Source organism: Neovison vison, chromosome 1, assembly GCF_020171115.1.
Source record: "Neovison vison isolate M4711 chromosome 1, ASM_NN_V1, whole genome shotgun sequence".
Classification (NCBI taxonomy): domain Eukaryota; kingdom Metazoa; phylum Chordata; class Mammalia; order Carnivora; family Mustelidae; genus Neogale; species Neogale vison.
In genome coordinates this window covers 15475215-15481377 of record NC_058091.1, presented here as the reverse complement: position 1 = coordinate 15481377, position 6163 = coordinate 15475215, and the positions used below count along the sequence as shown (strand labels likewise).

Sequence of the window (6163 nt, the reverse complement as noted above, 5' to 3'; positions counted from 1 at the left end):
CCCTGAGAACTGAACGTTTGGGTACAAAAAAAATCAAGCTTCCATAATCACTCTGTCCTTTACCATTCAGCAGAAAGCAGCAAAAATTGCATTTACCTCCTGTAATTGATTTAGGCAAGTCATTAGTGGTGCTAAGGTCGAAATAGCTAACTACATTAAATATGTTCCTGTAGTCCCAGAGTGAATCAGTATTTGCATAGTTGCCTATTTATCATAGTTACACAAATGCCTTAAATGAAATTAAAGGAAGGGTACCCTTGTTAAAATAAGAACTTTAAAAATGACCACTTTTCAACATTAACAAATGTTACTAATTGACTCAAAAGTCTGTACAAATATATCCCAGCTTCGTAAATGGATACTAGACATGCCTCACACCCCCAAAGGGACAAAAACCATGTATGCAAAGCACCTGACCTAATCAATTTTCAGATTAATCTGAAATTACTATTTAAATTTGGATTTTGTAAATGTCATGGATCGCTGCACTGGGGCACAGATATAAACCTGATCTACTAAATGACATAAAATAGAGAACAGAGTAGTTTCTCCAGCAAATATGAACAAGCTCTGGAACCCATCTGGGTAATTTACATGAAAATTGGATTTTTAGGCGCCTGGGTGGCTCAGATGGTTAAGCTCAGATGCTGGGATCGAGCCCTGCATCGGGCTCCCCACTCAGCGGGGAGTCTGTTTCTCCCTCTGACCCTCTCTCTTCTCATGCTCTCTCTCACTGGCTCTCAAATAAATGAATAGAATCTTTTAAAACGTTTGGATTTTCCTCTCTTTAATTATCTTTTTCTAGTGGACATCTGCAGTATGGTCTGTCGGTTCCCTGCTCCACTGTCCTCATCCACGCCACCACCATAGTAACTCCCTTGTTTTTTCAGGAGTCCAAATTTGTTGTCCGTGACCTGGCATCTCCAACCCTCTGAGCTGTCAGCTCTCTCCTGCGGAGTGTCTACTCCTAGTGCTAGGAAGCTAACAGACTTGGGACCTGGCAGTAGCCACATTCCCTACTATTAGGAGAACTTTCAACAGAGAATGAAGCCCAAAGAAGAGAATGGCAGAAATCCTTACTCACTCTACCCCTTGATCCAGTAGTTTCTGCGGCCGAACAGGAATGCTCACTTCTCACAGTGTGACTGGTTCACTCTTCTTTTGACTCTCTCATCCAAGAATTCCTTTTGGCCTAATCTAGAGGAAGACGGGTTTTTCGTCCCTTGAAACCAAGAGTAATAATGCTCAGTATCATACAAATGTACTGTCCAGCTCACCCTCTGAGATCCTAACTTTCCTTAGAGACAAACAGCTGGAACAGGAACCAGTGGGATGAGACAATCGTGGGCTGCGCTGGGCGTCTCCAAAAGATATGCTGAAGTCCTAACACCCACTACCTCAGCATTTGACATTCATTGGAAATAGGTCACTGTAGATGTAATTAGTTAAGATACAGTCATATTGAAGTAAGAGAGCCCTTAATCAGATGTAGCTGGTGTTCTCATAAGAAGAGAACAACACACACGAAGAAGAAGAAGGAGGAGGAGGAGGAGGGAGAGGAGGAAGAGAAGGAGGAGGGGGAAGGGAGGAGGAAGAGGGGAAGGGGTAGGAAGGAAGACACACAGATACAGAGATGCTAGAGGGAGGAGCAGAACCATGGAGTTGGACTCCAGCCTCACTGGCCTGGGCTCTGAATCGAGCACACTCACATCACGCCAATGTTGCACAGTAAATACTTAGCATTGCCTATCGGACTTCAGGTATAATTGGGTCTCCTGTATGGTTATTGGCTAAATCTCACAACCTTATTAGACATCAGAGTTGGTATCTTCACAGTTAGATTTTGAAGTCTGTGGAACAGAGAAGTTCCCTTCGATGAGCCCTTCATTGGAAGGACGTGGTTATTTTCTTTTTCTCACATATCGTACGTGTGTAGGTGCATAGTTTTCCATGTAGAAAAAGTAAAGAGGGAGAAAAAAAATCACCCCAAATTCCACCACTCCGAGATAACCAATACTTACATTGTATTTAAAACATTCCAGGGGCGCCTGGGTGGCTCAGTGGGTTGAGCCTCTGCCTTTGGCTCGGGTCATGATCTCAGGGTCCTGGGATCAAGTCCTGCATCGGCTCTCTGCTCTGCAGGGAGCCTGCCTCCTCCTCTCTCTCTCTCTCTGCCTCTCTGCCTACTTGTGATCTCTGTCTGTCAAATAAATAAATAAAATCTTTTAAATAAATAGATAGATAGATAGATAGATAGATAAATAAATCATTCCAGGGACGCCTGGGTGGCTCAGTCGGTTAAGCAACTGCCTTTGGCTCAGGTCGTGATCCCAGGGTCCTGGGGTCAAGTCCCAGATCAGGCTCTCTGCTCATCGGGCAGCCTGCTTCTGCCTCTGCCTACTGCTCCCCCTGCTTGTGCGCGCTCTCTTTCTCTCTGGCAAGTAAATAAATAAAATCTTAAAGGAGAAAGACATTCCATACATACGTGTTCCTTACAAACGTAATGTCACATGCGCACGGAATCACAGTATATATACTTTCCTGTAATCCTGCTTTTTTGGAGTGTGTGTTTTTTTTGACTGCCAACTTTACAGCCTCTCCAGAGGTCTGACTTCCATAAAATCTCCTTTACTTCCATTCCCAAGTGGCCTCCAGGACATGGGCTACATATGCAGGTGATTAACTAGTAGTTTGTTATTTTTATGGCAAACTACAGAGGGCGGGCTTTTGGGGAGGAGGAGCCCTCCCTGGAAAGTGCGGGGCCAGAACCTATGCTCCAAGCCCTCGAGGAGTCTGGAATAAGAAGCATCCTTTTAGAAGAAATACATTTGTGTTGATTGGTGTTTATTAAGCTTTGTTTATTTCATCTCACTTCACCTATTTTGTTCTGGAAACTTCCTTAATAGTTGTGAAAACATGGCATAGTAAAAATGAGTATTTGGAAGAGAGCCTCAGCCAGAGTGATTCTAACAGCTGAGCATAACGTTTACTCAGCAGCTATTCACAGCCAGACCCGCAATTAGGTGCACCAAGATTACGAAGACCAGGAAAACAAGCTCCAGTCCTCGAAGAAGCTTACATTTATAGAGCATAAAACCGAACAGACACATCCATGAGATTACCACCCAGAAATACTACGGTTAATATTTTAGCGTCTGTCTTTTCAGATTTAATAGTTCTAATAGCTAACGCTCACCGAGCACTTCACGTGTGCCGACTTTGCTCTCAAAGGTTTTTCTCTTCACTCATGTAATCCTCTGAATCGTGTTACGATGTACTATTCTTATTTAACTTGTCCAAGTGAAGACATGGAAGCAAAGAAAGATTTTAACTTGCCTGAAATGACACAGCTACAAAGTGGCCAAGGCCAGGATTGGGACCCAGAGTCTCTCCGTACATGACGATTGATGAGATGGACAGATCAGATCTCATTGTTTTAGAGCCATATTTTGAAACAAATAATATATATCTTTTTTTTCTTTTTTTTTCTTTTTTTACAGAGAGAGATACAGTGAGAGAGGGAACACAAGCAGGGGGAGTGGGAGAGTGAGAAGCAGGCTTCCTGCCAAGCAGGGAGCCTAATGTGGGGCTGGATCCCAGGAACCTGGAATCATGACCTGAGCCGAAGGTAGACGCTTAAGGACTGAGCCACCCAGGAGCCCCAATAGTATATAACATTTCTTACGTGCCAGTCACCAGTCTCAGTGTGGTACATGGGTTGATAAATCCATAAAGCCAGCATGTACAAGTTATTTTTTACCCAGACATTTTTAGGGACCACAGGTGACTTGAAGGACCAAAAGGGTGGCAGAATGTCAGGGAGACCTGGGATCACCCAGGTCATGGGCATGTCATCAGAGCTTCTGTCGGTAAGTTCATGGAATTCTGACTCACCTGAAATGTAAGAGACCTTAAGAGGAGCTTTTCAAGCCCACTTTCCCAGCCTCAGATTTCATGGCCACGTCTGAATGAGTTTATCTCTGAACGCATCTCCAGGAAGGCTCCGGTGGGAGTGATAAATGCCCCCGCACAGGTGAGCAAAGTCCCCGACCTTGAAGTATCATTTCATCCCTGGACCTGAAAAATGCAAACAATTTTGCTCCAGGCTATCAGGTGGTTTCATGGTAACAGAGTCTCCATTGATAAGGAGTGGGAATCTTCTCAAATGCCCTGTCAGCCTGGGGAGAAATGAGCACCCCTTCCGAAGAAAGGCTGTCCCTAGGTAGGGGGAACCCAATGGCTGGGATCCCAGACCATCAGTGGTGTCCTGTGAGCTCCCCCCTAGGGAACGGGCCAGGGCACCGCTTTAATTTCCTCTCATCCTTTCCTTCTTCTTTGGCAAAATAAATCATCAAGTTTATATTCACTGTAGTATATACATTTTAAATATACCCTATAAAGCCAAAGGCATAATGAACTGAAGACGCCCACATCAGAGTAATTCTGCATACTAGTTGGGTTTTGTAATTTGGGTTCAGCCTTCTTGGGACTTTTTTTCTTTCTTTTTTTTTTTTTTTTTTTAGGGGGAGGTTGCCTGGGCAGCTCCCTCATTGAGCCTCTGCCTTCAGCTCAGGTTATGATCCCAGGCTCCTGGGATGGAGTCCCACATCGGGCTCCCTGCTCCGTGGGAAGCCTGCTTCTCCCTCTCCCACTCCCCCTGCTTGTGTTCCCTCTCTCACTGTGTGTGTCCCCCTCTCTCTGTCAAATAAATAAATAAAATCTTTTTTTAAAAAAAATTATTAAAAAAAATTTTTTTAAATAATCTCTACACCTAACTCAAACTCAGAACCCTGAGATCAGGATTCCCGTGGTCTACCGACTGAGCCAGCCAGGTGTCCCCAGCCAGGGTTCTTTGGGGTTTTTTTTATAGGAACAGACTTCCAGGGCAAGGATAAGAAGGCTAATGACAGCAAGTTTCAAATGGCGGCTCAGTCTCAAGCACTTTTGTCCTGGAGCCTGAAAGTGCTAGAAGGTAAGTAAAAAGCAGAAATACATCCCTGCAAGGTGAGGGGGATGTCTGGGGGGGGGTGCTCAGGGAGGAGGGACACTTGAACTTCCTGCACTCCTCCCCCTGACCCCCTTGTGCCCTGTGACTTATAACGGGTCACTGAGCCTGTGGCCCTGTGCAATTTCTGCATTTCTGGGGGAGCCTCACCTTGCAGATGCCAAGAGAGACACATTCCACCAGAGGGGTCGGAGGGGTTGGTTGTCTGTGCTGTTTATGGAAGAAAGAGGAGTTTTTCCAGAGAATTCAGACATGCCAAGGCGCTTTCAAAACACAGTGAGCTCTGGTTCCCCAGAGCTGTTCTCACAACTTTATGTGTTGACCCTTCCCCCCTCTGCCCGCCCCCCAGTTCCACCTCTGGGAAAAGCCTCCACGGGGCAGGCAGTCTGCTCACTGGGAACCCCAGCCAGCTCATGTAGCCCAAAGAGGTTTATTGTATTTCAAGCAACAGGACAGTCTCTCCCATCCAGGGGAACCCTTAAAAGTGGGGGGCAGCAAAGAGCCACCGTTCAGCGGGACTCACGCTCTGCAGCTTTCTCGTGAACGCAGACCAGTTGTGCACAGATGCGACCGGGACACTTGCTTTTCGCCCAGAATGTTCACCAGGAAATGTAAGGTTCTCTTGTTCCTTCTAGCATCAGATGAAGTTTCAGGCCAGGCCTGAAATCCCAGGCCAGGCCAGCAGCGGGGAGGCGTGCTATCTTAGAAGCAGACGGAACAAAGGATCGGGTCCCTAGTTTCTAGGGTGAGACCAAAGGGCAAGATGTCAACCCGGGACCACCCAGAGAAAATTAAATACAGATCAGCTTTTGATGGCTTGTGTTCACAGAGGGGAGACAGAGTTTTGATCTGCGGAGACACAAACACCACAAACTTTAGCCATAATCACTGTTTATCACACTCCTATCCTGGAGAAGCAAGGTCGACTCCGCACCGCAAGCACACAGTGGAGCGGGGGCTGGTTTCCCGCCCCTCAGCCTGTCCTCCGCGGGCTGGCGTCCTGGCTGTGATGCCAAAAGAAAGAGCCTCGGGCTTTCCCAGCCATTGGGTAAAGAGGAGAAAATGGCTCCTAAGGGGGTCAGCTCCCCTTCCCAGCTCCAGGTTCTGGCCACAGACCTTGGAGGGAAGGGCAGCCCCCACCTCCGCCCCCGCCTGGTC

At 46.5% G+C, this 6163-nt stretch overlaps 1 long non-coding RNA gene across 1 annotated transcript; it reads right to left on the bottom strand.

Annotated features, from left to right (window-relative positions):
* Positions 1-3761: 3761 nt before the first annotated feature.
* LOC122897934 lies at positions 3762-5739 on the bottom strand. The gene is made up of 3 exons (XR_006382748.1): positions 5529-5739; positions 5156-5215; positions 3762-4077 (listed from the first exon to the last, which is right to left on the bottom strand). It is a non-coding gene; the product is annotated as an uncharacterized LOC122897934 (long non-coding RNA).
* Between the last annotated feature and the right edge of the window lie 424 nt (positions 5740-6163).